Source organism: Cibotium barometz, chromosome 54 (genome assembly GCF_041138505.1).
Source record: "Cibotium barometz isolate CiBa-2024 chromosome 54, ASM4113850v1, whole genome shotgun sequence".
Lineage (NCBI taxonomy): Eukaryota > Viridiplantae > Streptophyta > Polypodiopsida > Cyatheales > Cibotiaceae > Cibotium > Cibotium barometz.
In genome coordinates, this window is record NC_141099.1 from 22,490,365 (window position 1) to 22,504,464 (window position 14,100).

Below are 14,100 nucleotides of genomic sequence, written 5' to 3' on the forward strand. Positions count from 1 at the left end.
CTGGATTTTTTGTGGGTCTTTGAAAGATCTTACTAAGAATTTAGGTAGGATTGGCATTTCAACTTGTGAAGTATGTCAAATGAATCTCTTGATAGGTTATGATTGGATTGTATCTTCATCAGATCCCTGTAGTGGAGACCTGTCAGGCCCTCTCCACATCCTGGGACACCACCTTTGTGCCAGGTGGAAGATAATGAGCCTGCCTCACTGCTATGCACATTTAGCATGCCTTCTGCTGGCATAGAGGGATCCCTACCCTCATGCTTGAGTATGTCAGCACCATCTGGAGAAACCTTGGCTGACGCGATCACCATAAAGGTCCAAGAATGCAGGGTGAGACCAAGTCCTTTATTGGCTGAAGCCGCAGATGCGCTTAGATGGTGTTACAGGTTCCCCCTTCCTGTTCTTAGGAGCAGCCAGATTGGAGGAAGCACCCCTGCCCCGGCTTCCCCTTCCCACTCTTTCCCTTTTCGCCCTTTTCCTCATTCTTTCCCCCTCCCTCCTGCTACTTTCCCTTCTCTCTCAAGGATACTTTCCCAAGTCAAGGCTTTGTTATTATTTCTGTCTTATTCAAGATCTTTCTGCTGCTTGAAGGTCCTATGGTTGGCTCAATCTGAAGCTGCCGCTTGGAAGGCTGCCGTGGACCAGAGTCCGATGGATGACGGGTGTGCTGCAGGCTCTGTCCAGGGTGACTCATGATAGGCATGTAGTATCGGCTCAGTATGGTATCTGACCCTCCTAGGGAGGTCCTTGCTCCCTAGTGCCTTTTGAGGTCATCATCTGGTGCTGCCCTCTTATATCTGGAAGCAACGCGTGCTGGGCAACTGTGAGGTGTGCTGCGGCTTTGCGCTCCTCCCTCTGAGGACTGTCTCTGTGCCTCTTGAGCTCCATTAGGGGGAAGTCCTTGGCAGCGCTGGTCAGGGAAGTTGATGTCTGAATAGGCACGATAATCTCTTCTCAATCTAATGAAAGTACACAGGGCATCTGCAAATGTAATGCTCCTCGTCTCAACCTCCGTAGAGCAAAGTCTACAGATCTCGTCTTCCCTGCCAATACCCCGTGTGTAATGCGGTGAATTAATGAGCCCTAATCTTGTGATTAGATAACCATTAATGAGAATAACTTTAGACAACAAATCAACTCTCTCTCTCTCTCAACACAAAAATGACACTTTACTCCACACTAGGCCCCACCCCCCTTTAGGAATAACTATATTGCAAAAGAGTGATTGAAAGTACAAGATAGTGGGTGCCACGCATTGGAATCCAAGTTTCATGAATGAAAAAAAGTAAAACAAAGCCACCACCCAAGCCCAAGGCAAGGGGAGAGTCCAGCTTTGCACCAAGAGTACGGAGCAACCTAGCTCTATAGGGTTAGACACTCTCCAAGGTACCTTTGGCAGCCTGCCGAAATCAGGGTTTTATCGCGTTAAAACAGCGGGGCAACAAGTAGAGAGTGTGGAGGAGCACCAAACACCAAGGGGGAAAATGTGGTACAGTGGAAAATCCGTTTGGACAGCATGTTTGTTTTTTGGAGGGGGGGGGGGGGGGGGGGTTTGTGCAGGTGTTGGGGGTGAGAGAGAGAAAGTGGAGTCTGGACTAGCTCCAAGAGGGAGAGAAGGAGAGGTGTCAAAACATGCATGCATTGCCTGCCAAATTTCCAAACTTGCATAACAAGCGTCCAAACTAGTTTGACAAGTGTCTTGGGTGTCCACACATGATTTAAACCTGGCCATGGGCACTCTAGAGTGTCCAAAACAAGATGCCTAGCAAAAAAAGGAAGGAATGAGAGCCCAAATGACCACAATGCCCGGTGCGTGGGCTTATGTAATCTGTCATGACCCTGTGAAATTGGAACAGCACAAGTGTGGGCATGGTGGTCGGTGAGCAAGATAAAAATTTCACGATTCATACTTGGGTGCCCGGACAAATGGTAACATGTGTGGACATCCCCAAGTGTGAAGGGGGACCAAGGGATTTAATATTTATAATGTTTTAACCTTGGGTGGCCCCTAGGCATAAGTGGCCCCTAGGGATAAATTTTAATAAACTTAAAAAGGCCTTAGGGCCTTAGAAATTCTTATGGATAAATTTGGGGAGAGGCTACTCCATTTTTGGAGGTACACGCCTCTCTCCCCTCTTTCTCTCTCTCCCTTTTGGAAAGGGAAAGGTGGAGAGGAAGGGTGAGGATCCCTTGAAGAGATCCGTGCAGGCCGGTACAGGACAGTTGGTGCAGGTCGGTGCAGGCCAATTGGTACAGGTCGGCAGGTGAGGCTGGTACAGGCGGCTGTTGCAGGTCATCTGGTACAGGCAGTGCAGGCCAGCTGGCGCAGGCGGCCGCTGGACAGTTGGCGCAGGCGGCTGTTGCAGATTAGCTGGTGCAGGCTGCTGCTGCAGGGCAACTGGTACAATCGGCTTCTACAGGGCAGTTGGCGCAGGTCGGCTGGTGCAGAGCTGCATAGGGCAGCTAGCGCAGGTCGGCTGGTGCAGGTCTGTACAGGACAGCTGGTGCGGGACAACTCGTACAAGCGGTTGACAAGATAGCAGGCGCAGCCTGAATCTCTCTCTCTCTCTCTCTCTCTCTTCTTCTCTTCCCCTCGTGTGAGCTCTGGAGGGCAAAGGCGGGTGGCTGCAATTTCAGGACAGCATACTTTATACTCTCAGGGCTGGTGTTTTTGAGGAGGATTGGACTGAGGGACATCAGTGTACTTGCTGAATATCTTTCTCTCTCTTTCCACTGGCTTACGACTGCTTCAGAGTTGTTTCTTCTGGCCCTTTGTGAGAGGAGGGGTGTGGCAGTTTGAAGGGTGGAAGCAGAGTTAGATGGTGGATTTGTTCTCTGGCTGAGTTTGAGGCTATGATCATGGAATGGCCAGATGTGTGCTCAAGGCTTCCCTGTTGCATTGTCTTGGTTGTTTAGAGGAGACAACAGTGTGTTGCTTTTGTGGGACACAGATCTATATGTGTATCCTCTATGCTAAGAGGTCTTGAGGGTTGCCAAATTGGACATGCAGGTTTCTTTTCCTTGACTGGCTTTGTTGTACTCAGAGTTGTTTCTTCTGGCCCTTTGTGAGAGGAGGGGTGTGGCAGTTTGAAGGGTGGAAGCCGAGTTAGATGGTGGATTTGTTCTCTGGCTGAGTTTGAGGCTATGATCATGGAATGGCCAGATGTGTGCTCAAGGCTTCCCTGTTGCATTGTCTTGGTTGTTTAGAGGAGACAACAGTGTGTTGCTTTTGTGGGACACAGATCTATATGTGTATCCTCTATGCTAAGAGGTCTTGAGGGTTGCCAAATTGGACATGCAGGTTTCTTTTCCTTGACTGGCTTTGTTGTACTCAGTTAAGCTTTTCCATTGAAATTGAATAAAGAAATACCGAAAGGGGCGCCAAGCTTTGGGGCCAACAGGTGTCGTTCTCCTTTTTGTTTTGGAGCACTCTAGCTCTGGTTTATTTGCTTAATTGTCTGGACTACAATTGGATAGGTGACTGCTAGTCTACCGCACTTTGGTTTCTACCAGAGGCCGGTTTCATAATCACACCCCATAGTAAGTATATGTGAACACATGACCTTGTAAATTAAGGTAAACATTTTTTGGCCCAACTTGGAACCATGAATACAACAGCACACGGTACCATTGTAGATCTTCATCACTTTGCCAAGTTGAATTGGACTCATCTACATCTTTCCATGTACCAAGAAGTTCGTAATAATCTTCTGTCGAGTTCTTTTTGTCAAACATCTACTTTCTGAGTACTACTGAATGATCGGCGGAGGTACACGTGTGCTTAGGATAGTCAGTAGATCATGAATATTGTGTTCATCGTCAATCTCGAGAACATAAGCTGGAACATCTGGTACAAGCGAATCTCCTTGAATATACTTTTTGATCCATGGTAATGGACAATTGGTTGACCACCACCATTATTTGTGTACTATATTTCGAAGAGCGAGGTAAAGAAGTGATGAAGTCCATATTGATACTTTCCCATCGATCACTTGCTAGTACAAGAAGTGGTCGGAGAAGACCAGCTTGAACTTGTCTACTGGCTTTTATTTACTGACAAGAAAAACATGCTGTAAACGAACTTTATAACATCTTGCTTCATTTTTGGCCGATGATAGGAAGCTCTTAGCAACCTATAATTCTTGTTGATACTAAGATGGGTTGCATAAGAAACCTCATGGTGGTTGGGGCGGTGGAGGAACTCACGCCTTATTGTGCCACTACAGGGAGAATCGACAACATATTTGCCTACATAGTTCCTATCAAGTGTTGGTGCAGGAGTTGCATAGCGTCTTGTTCAAGTCTTTGTTGGTGTTCTCGGGTTGCTTGGTTTGCCCGTTGTTGGTCTTCATTTCATCATCACATTGGGCTTCTTTCTTCAACCTGTTTGACTTCTTCTTTTTGTCTTTGTTGCTCCATGATGAGGAACAATCTTTGAAGCTTTGAAAGTTCTTTAGGCTTTTATTCTTCTTTGACTTCTTCCTTGCCTTTTTCAGCTTCCTCTTTCACTTTTTCTATTTTTTCTTCTTGAGCCTCAATTGGGAGCTTAAGTAATCTGTTTTGCTCCAAAATTGCTTGGACAAAGTTTTCACTAAAGTGCCAAAGTGTTTCTTTGGTGGCATCTTCTTTGTTGATCTCTCCTTCCATGTCTTCTTTGAAGCTTTATGAAGAAGTCTCTCTTGACATTGTGGAGGTGTGGGTGGTTTTTCTTGATCGCAGTTTTATCATCCATGAGATGCTCTCACTTTTGGGTAGCTAAGTTGGGTCGCAACTTGAAGCTTTGATACCAATGCAGCATGCAATAGGTTGACCATTGTAACATGTAACAAAGCCTTCTTTAAACCTGTGGGTTTACTTAAAAGAGAAGAGTTGAGAGAGAAAGATGAGAGTCGATACCAGAGTGGGTCCCAATTACCCACCAAAGCCTCCCTCCCGAGTCCCTCGCCCCCCTCAAGTTGGAGCTTTGCTTGTATTACTTTGGAGAACTTTGACAATGATGTGAATGATGACTATGGACTACCGAATGCAAGGACGAGGAAGAACGAACACTGGTTGAACCATATGCTGACCCAATAGCACTGTAGAAGACTTTATGAAGCCACTCTTGCAAGTCCAGGTCTGTTGAGGATATACACATATGCTGGTTGAAGATGAGAGGATCTTCTTTTCCACTACTCCAAACTCGCTCTTCTTTGCATTGATAAAGAGCTCATTGTCCCACAATAGTTGCAAGACCGTTTGAACATCTCGGTCATGTTGCTGTGCATTGGCAAAAAAGATAAGTATATCATCTAAAAAGATGAACACACACTTTGCTATGAGTTCCACACAGACGCGAGACATCATCTTGTTGAATGTCGCTAGTGAATTGGTGAGTCCGAATGGTATCACCACAAACTGGTAGTGGCCTCGTTCAGTCCTATGGGCTGTTTTTGGAATGTCAATCTTAAAGATCCGAACCTAATTTTGAGATCTATCTTTCAAAAGAACTTAGCTCCATTGAGTCGTCGTTCAAGGATATACTCAATTTTGGGCATTATTTAGTCCTCGCATAATCGTGGAGACTTGTCTTTCTTTTGCACAAACAAAATAGGTGTAGCAAAGGGTGAGGATAAATCCAGCTCGAAGTAATTGGGAAAGTTGCTACTCCAATTCGCTCTTGAATGCCTTTGCAAGGCGATAGGGAAACTTACTAGGTGGTTTTGTCCCAGGGACCAACTCAATGCGATGATCCTCACGACGACTAGTGGAAGCTGGGGCATGAGATCATTCTTCAACATAATATCTTGATACTATGCGAGGAGACCTTTCATCCTTTGCTTCAAAGGGGTTACTGGTTGAACATCAAGCTGCTGGCTACGGACATATATCAAAGCACATTCGGCTCCATTTTCTAGATGGCTCGTTGGGCTTGGTATGGGAGATGAGTGGGATGTCGGGAATGCTCCTATCCCCGTGAATCAGGACTTCAGGAACACCATCAACAATCATGAAAGTGTCCTGCCTCCAATGAGCAATGGGTGCATACTCCCTAAACCACTGAATGCCGAGAATCATATGACACCCCAAAAGAGGTGAGACAATGAGGTCCGGTTGAAATGTGGCCTTTTGAACCTTGAATTCAAACTATTGAGCGTTGTGGGAAATATGTGCGCGAAGAGAAGGCGTGAACCTTTCTACGTCCAGATGATGGGATACAAGTGTACAACTCATCTTTTTAGCCAACTGAGGAGAAATGGCATCCTTAGAGCTTCCCATATCGAGAGGACAATAAACTGTTGTCCCTTTGCTGTGTGGATAAGGGCTTTCTTTTTCCCCTCAACCTCACCATCTAGCTTATCGTCAAATACCACGGTTGGCACTGAGTTTGAAGCCGATAAGAGTTGTACAGCATTAGTGGTTGATGGTGGAGGTGTGTATGAAGCTGTAGCAGTGGCTTCTATGGAGGCAGATGTCTTGGATCGAGTGCGCTCTTGTAGGCAAAATGACACCATGTCCAATGATGCAAGGCAAGACCAAAGTTGAAACAGAGATACAGACACCACCTTTGGTACCAATAGTTGGTGACCAAAAGGTGTGTCTCGAGAGAAGCTTGCATGATCTCCCACAGTGACTAGCATCCAGTTTATGCTCTTGCAAGAGCAATACATCCATAGGTCCACCTGTGACTGCACAATGTAGCTGAGTTTTGACAATTTGTTTCTACCGAAGTCCCCAAGACCCTGAATGTTCCATGAGACAATCCTCATAAGGACTCAAGAGTAGAGACAACTAGATCTTGTGGTTGATGAAGGACCCCCTTTAGAGACGGAGGTATGTCTCGCATAGGTAAAGGAGTGAATATTTGACAATGAAAACCCTACCTCTCGTTCCCACTCTGGGGAAAAGCGAGGGCTGGTCCTCAAATCTAGAGAGATACCATGACAGTGCAACTGCACATATCATCCTTGAGGGTGCAATCATTCTGTAACTGTAATGCAACATTCTCCTGTGAGGGATCCAAATCTTGTGCCTGCAGAGCCTCATCCTCCAAAGAAGGATCAACATCCTGTGAGGCAAGAGCTGCATAAGGGTTGGGATGCTCCAGTAGGGGTGTGGGTGAAGGGGCAAGTATGGGGTCCGAGGGCACCTGCCATCTCTAACCACAACCCAACGTTGTGTGGTTTGTCGTGGCATAGGGGCAACTGGAGTCTAGGCAATTGCAGAAGGCATCTGATGGGTAGGACCATGCCACCTCCTAGCATGGCTCCTCGATCTGGGACAATCTCTAGCAATGTGGCCGTGTCAACAACAAATCCGAGATTGGTCAGGTTTGCCTATAATCTCCATCCTTTGGCGGAAATGAGAGCCGTCGGGTCTCTGAAGCATAATATGGTCGTCAATAATTGATGATCAAGAAAAAGAACAAGGATCCGGGGTACACCATCAGAAGTGGCGGTAACAACCGCGGAAGCTGACACGGGAGAGCTCGGAAGGGCCGGTACCTCTAGAACTTGGCCAAAGGATGCTCCTATGGAAGCTAAAAGCTTCCAATAAGATCGAGGAAGAGCAGGGAACCGCAGCGAGACCGGGGTAAGGCGCTGATCCTTTGCCACTGGATCAAAGCCCACCTAGTACTAAAGAAAATCTTCCTAGGGCCATGAGGGAAGGGGTTGCCAGCCAAAACTTGAGAAGTAGCTTTTAGAGAATGAAAGTCCATCTGGAAGAAACCTCGATCAAGCAAACGAGTCAGAGTCACAAGGGACGGGGGACGGTGACGGGGGACGGGGACGGGGACGGGACGGGGGACGGCCATAAGTAGGGAACGGGGACGGGGGAGGGAACGGCACTCAAAAAATACTTTTTTTTAAAAAATTTTCTACTCTACACTTATTCTACTTTGGAAGTACATCAAAATGAGCACAAATTTACACTAAAATGGTAAGCTTTTGAGTCATATTAATAATTAAGTAGATACAAAATGAGTCATGACTCAAGAGTCAGGACTCAAGAGTCAGGATTAAGCCTTAAGGAGGCAAAATACATGGACGGACTCAAATGAGTCAATGACAAAAAAATGCTGAAGACTAGAGGCTAGAGGCTAGAGCTAAGTAGTAAGGCCCATGAATCATGATCCATGAATGATCATCCACGTGAAGTGCTCGCCTCATGGTCATGGGTAGCTTGTGCCAAAGAAGCATCAAGCTCATCCTCAGTCTCATCCTCACTGGCATGCTGCTCCTGCACCTCATCCTCTTGTTGCTCTTCTTGTTGACTCATCTCCCACTCGGTGAAGGAATCTGCCTTCTTGGTCACGCTCTTGCAAAGCATTCGCAAGTTCGCGCTGACGAAGACAAGGTCATTGGCATGCTCTACCCCGAGTCGGTTCCTCTTCCTAGAGGCAATGTGGCTGTAGGTACTCCAAAGTTGCTCCAAGCAAGAGGAGTTGACGGCCTGGCTAAGTATGCGGATGGCAAGCTACTGCAGCTTCGGTCCATCTGAACCAAAGTCCTCCCACCATAGAGCAGCACCAACTTTGGAGCGGTCAACCTGTGCATCATGACAGCCATAGGAGCCATGAAATGACCTGTACATCAAAAGCTGGTCCCTGATCTTGCGCCTAACCGATGCATTAGGCACAAGACGATCCAAGATGATCCTCCATCCAGCGCTCACCTCCCGGTCGCTCTCTTGCTTGTTGCCTTGGAATTCTGGGTCCACCACAAGAGCTGCTGCATGCAATGGAGAGTAGTAGGAATTCCACCTTCCTAAACACAAGGCATGGATCTCGTATCTGTCTTCGTCAGGCACGAAGTCTTTCAACTTCTCTATCATGCGATCCATGGCCTCGTAGACCTTGCCTATGCATGGTTGCATAGCGTCTACAATCCTCAATAGGTGGACTATGGGCCTCACCATAGCATCTGTGGTCTTCACACGCTCCCACCAAGAGGCGTCATCCGCCCGTAGCCTACACTCTTGGCCAGTGTTTGTATGGGACTCTTGCATGGCGACAAACTCGTCGCTAAGGAAAAGCCTCCTCAAAGCACCGCTACAATCCTTCAACCGGCCCAACATGAGAAAGTTGTAGGCAAACCGGGTCTCGGAATATTTGAGGAGAGAGAGACAGGACCTCTTGTTGAACTCATACCGAAGTCTTTGGTGGTTGAGGACAAAGGAGACCATGGTGTTGGCCTCCTCAATGAGTGGGTTGATCCATGGTAATGCCCCGATGTCCTTGAGGAGGTTGTTTAGGCAATGAGCCATACAAAAGGACACCGTGACATGTCCATACATACCTTGGAGAATAGCTCCCGCCGCCCTATTGGAAGGCTCCCCATCCGCAACAAAGCCCACTACATGCTCGGGGCCAACGATCTCCATGGTGGCAGCCCACTCCGCCGCAAGCACATCCGCGCTCTTCCCAGTGCCGGATGCATCATGAGATGAGATGAAGTACATCTCTCCGCGGGAATATCCAACCATGCCGTGAATACTCCTCTTGCGGGTGTCACTCCATCCATCCACAATGAGGGAGACTCCGTTCCTCTCCCATTGCCGCTTTGTGTTGTCGGCCGCTTGCTCTACAATGCGCTTCTCCTTCTCGAGCAATGTAGTGCGCAAGCTCTCGGATGAGGGGGGCATATAGGTTGAGCCATACTCCCCAATCTTCTTAACCATGACCTTGAAGTATTTCGACTTATTCAAGAAAGTAATTTACTAATGAGAAGGGGACTAGGATGATGAAAACATGAATGATGAATTGGCAATGATCGATTGCACTTACCTAGCCGCTTGAAAGGCAATGTGGTTGTGGAAGAAGAAGCGGGCCACTGCCATATCCACCTCCTCCTTCAACTTGGGGTTCCAATTCTCCCCAAGTGTAGATTGTTGCCGTGGGCCACGTAATGATTGAGAGGTCGTGGAGATGGAGGGTGCCGGTGTCGTGGATGGAGTAACATTCTGACTTGATGGTGAAGGTGATGGTGTGCATGATCCCGATCCACCACATGACTCCATTGTAGAGGCTTGAGTTCCTCTCCCCATCGTCGCGGGATCCACGGCCACTCGTGGTGTCCTTCTTGTCGCTTCGACCGCTTCGTAGACGCTAAGCTTGTCAAGAAGTTCCTGTCTCTTCTCGGGCGTGACATTCGTGCAAAACCTCACCTCATGCCCACTCTCATGCAAGAGGTGGACTCGCACTTCGTCAGCGCCACCCGTTCGCCGGTACGGGCAAAGCTTGCATACCCATGGCCGAGAACCGCCTACATGAACGGATGTGGTGTAGTTAACCTCCTCCCACCATGTCCATCCCGTTGTCCTTCTACGAGAAGCCCCGGCACGTGAGGAGGATGCCATGGTTGAAGATGGCTTGACTCTTGAGCCTTGAGGAATGAGAGAGAGAGAGAGAGAGAGAGAGAGAGAGAGCCTTGAGGAATGAGAGAGAGAGAGAGCCTAGAGGCTTGGAAGTTGGAAGAGTCAAGACTCAAGAGGCTTGAGGGAGAGGTGAGAGCCTAGGCCCGAGCTTGGAACTTGGAAGTTGGAAGAGAGAAGAAGCTTGAGCCTTGAGAGTTGTGAACTTGTGTGTGCTTGTAGCCTTGTAGAGGCTTGTTCTTATATAGATAGGCAAGAGAGAGAGAAGAAAGCATCAAGGGCAAGAGAGAGAGAGAGGGCCAAGCCTCAAAGAGCCAACAGCCATAAATGGCTAGAAACGGGCAGGCGCAACGGCCAAAAACGGCAGGCGCAACGGCTCTCTACCGTCCCCGTCCCTGCGCCGTCCCCTGTGAGAAACGTTTCATGGGGGACGTCCGTCCGTCCCCGTTCCTGCGCCGTTCCGATTCGCCGTCCCGGCGTTCCAAGCCTCCGTCCCCTCCGTCCCCTGTGACTATGAAACGAGTATCCTAGAATCAGCTCCGAAGGGAGAGTTGCTAGAAGCCATTCATGGGCCTGCGAACGAGAGGGGTGGGAGCCATAAACCCTCGCAACAAGGGTGCTCTTTACCTCAATGTCAATGTTGTGCTGAAGAGAGGTGAGCTCGTCTTGCGAAAAATTAATGATGAATCTTGTTTTAATCTTCACGCAAGCGATTCTTCTTCTTGAGTAGGTTTCGAAAAACAATCCTTCCTGGTTTGCGATGGTGATGGCGTTGGACTGTAGGCGATGGCTGTGAACCACGTTGTCCTCTCCTTCCAGGCGATCTACCTTGTCGACTCAAATCCCGTTTAATCTCCACGCAAGCGATTCTTTCTCTTGAGCAGGTTCACTTTGGATGGCGATAGATGTGAACCAATGCCGTTCTATTTACTCGAATCCTGTTTTAATCTCCACACAAGTGATTCTTCCTGAGCAGGTTTCAAAAAACAACCCTTCTTGGTTTGTGATGGCAATGGCGGACTGTAGGTGATGGTTGTGAACCGTGTTGTCCTCTCCTTCCAAGCGATCTACCCGGAAAACTAAAGCACGGGTGACCCATTTTGTCGGAGTCCATAGAACTCATATGCTAGGTTGGTCAAATACTGGGGAGGGAGAAATCTAGTCTTAAGGTCATGGATAAAGGTATCCCAGTGAAAACCTGTGACCCAATGATTCGATATTGAAGTGCCCGCAACAATAAAAGTATGGCCCCCTCTGTCAAGCACCCAATCATCCACATAAAATCGATCTAACCGTGCATAATACATCCTGCATCCCTTCTCCTGTTAGACCATGCAAATATATTCTTTCAAGAGCTAATAAGCAAAACAAGTTACTCAGGCTACAACTACAACATGCAAAAGAAGTAGAAAAGAAAGAGCAGGGTCCCCAAAATTTTCAACACATGCTTCTTGTCATGGAGCAACAAAGAAGATGGGAACCTGCTGAGGAACGATAGATAGAGAAAGCCAAATGCAGGGAGGCTAAAGACCGACCAACGCCAAGCAAAACGCGTAGCGTTGAAATTTCAACATAAGCTCAATTGGGAAGCCATGCAACTCCAACATTGCAACCATGAAGGCCAGTCTTATGGCAACCCTTCCCAAGTTGGCACTTGGTTAAAGTTTCTCAACCACTCCATCAACCATAGACACACGAGCTTAATCGAACTTCAATAAGTATGATGGTAAGTGTGATCATTTTGTAGTCGCACAATTTATAGATCAATTTGTTGCATATTTTCCGTTTGTTAAAGTTGCAATCTACAGATCCTTAAGACAAAGTCCATCTGGCGGCTCCACACGTCACGCGGGAAGGCATTACTTGGTGGCAGCATTGGTTTGGTCTCCATACAGATCTAACCACTAAATTCAGCCGTGTAGCACAGTGCATGCTTCTTTAGGAAAGGCCCCATTTGAGATCATGTATGGAAAAGTGGTATTGCCACCTATCCTTCGTACAAAGGATGAGATCTTTGCTGCCGATAAATTTGTCAGGGACCTTGATATTGCCTTTGCACAGGTGTGGATAGCCATTGAGCGTTCTCAAGAGCATAGTAACCAGAAACGGCGTTTCCGCCCCCTAGAAACGGTTCGGCCGTTTCCGGAAACGGCAGACCGGCGGAAACGCCGTTTCCGTACATTTTTTTTTTGCAGGTTAAACGGGGGGGCCACGTGCGTTTTTTTCATTTCGCTCCTCCTTTCCTGCGCTTCTGCGAACCCTGCGCGTATCACCACAAGGGCCCAAGGCTCAAGGCCAAGGCCCTAAGGCTCAAGCCTTTGCCCCCACAAGGCCCCAAGGCATGTACTCTGCAGCAGCTTGCTCTCCAGTCTCACAGGTGGCTGCCGGGCAGCCCATTCTTCAAGGCTTCAAGGCTCAAGCCCAAGCCTCCAAGGGCAAGTGTTCTCGAGGGCAAGTGCTTTCAAGTCTCACTATGCCTACAGATCCCTATTGGCAGTATGCAACAAAAGGGGATGGATATGTTGGAGGTGGGGGTTCTCGCAAGTGGAAATGTAATTTTTGTGGATATGAAAAAACAGGTTCAGTGATTCGGATAAAAGACCATTTGGGGCATGTCCCGAGCAGAGATGTCGCTTTATGTCAAAATGTGCCGCCCGATGTATTGGCATCACTTGATGTGTCTTGTTTGAGGTCTCTATGCATGTTTTTTGCATCTCTTGACATAAGTTTATTTAATAGGATGTCTCTATGCATGTTTTTTACATGTCTAAAATAAATTCAAAAGAAACTCCGTTTCTTGCCGTTTTCGACCTCGCGGAAACTCGGAAACACCGTTTCCAACCCGGTCCGAACCGACCGTTTCCGCCGGTCCAGGTTACTATGCTCAAGAGAAGCATAAAAAGTTGCAGATAGGCATAGAAGGCAGTTGGACATCAAAGAAAATGATTGGGTATTGTTGAAATTCAAGAAACCCAGACTATGGAAACGGGGGATGTGCACTAATGATTAGGTATTGCTTAAATTTGAGAAAGTCAGACTTAGAAAGAGGTTTGGAAAAGAGGGGATGTGCCCTAAGCTCTCTACCAAGTACTATGGACCCATTCAAAGTCATTTAAAAGAGCAATGGAGTGGCTTTTCGGTTGGCTTTTCCAAATATACACAATGCGTTCCATGTAAGCCTCTTGCACAAATATGTGGGACTGGAGCCTACAGTGTTGGTTATGGAAGATCCACGTGAAGTTGGATGAGCTGGAAGACGTGTTACAGCCAGAGTAGATTGTGTTTCACAAGGAGCGTAAGCTTGCATGTGGCAAACTTCAAAGACGCTACCTTGTGAAGTTCAAGAATTATTCACCCATGGATGCTAAATGGATGGATGAGGTATACTTCGAGGAGTATCCGCAGTTCCCAAAAGCATACTTGGAAGCTTTTCAACTTTATAGAAGTTGGGGGATTCTCTATGCTTCCGGACCTATGGACGGGCTCCATAATGTAGACATGACACCTTGTGGCAAGGTACTTAAGTCTATGCCAAGGGTCATGTGGACTAGCACCTCATGGTAGGGGACTGATGTCTACACCAAGGGCCAGTAGGCTAGATATGAGAGGCTGGGGATTTTGGCTCACGCCCATATCCAGATTACGGTATTTCGGTTGGCTTGGGGGCGTAATGTCATTGCCTGAATGACCGCCTGCTACAAGATAAATGAAAGGGAGATTGACCAATAGATTCTTTTGCATGGC

At 47.6% G+C, this 14,100-nt stretch overlaps 1 protein-coding gene across 2 annotated transcripts in view; it reads left to right on the plus strand.

The window, feature by feature from the left end:
- LOC147607951 (protein LAZ1-like) overlaps positions 1 to 14,100 on the plus strand; it is a 66,199-nt gene that overhangs the window by 40,456 nt on the left and 11,643 nt on the right. The gene's annotated exons all lie outside the window — the stretch shown is intronic.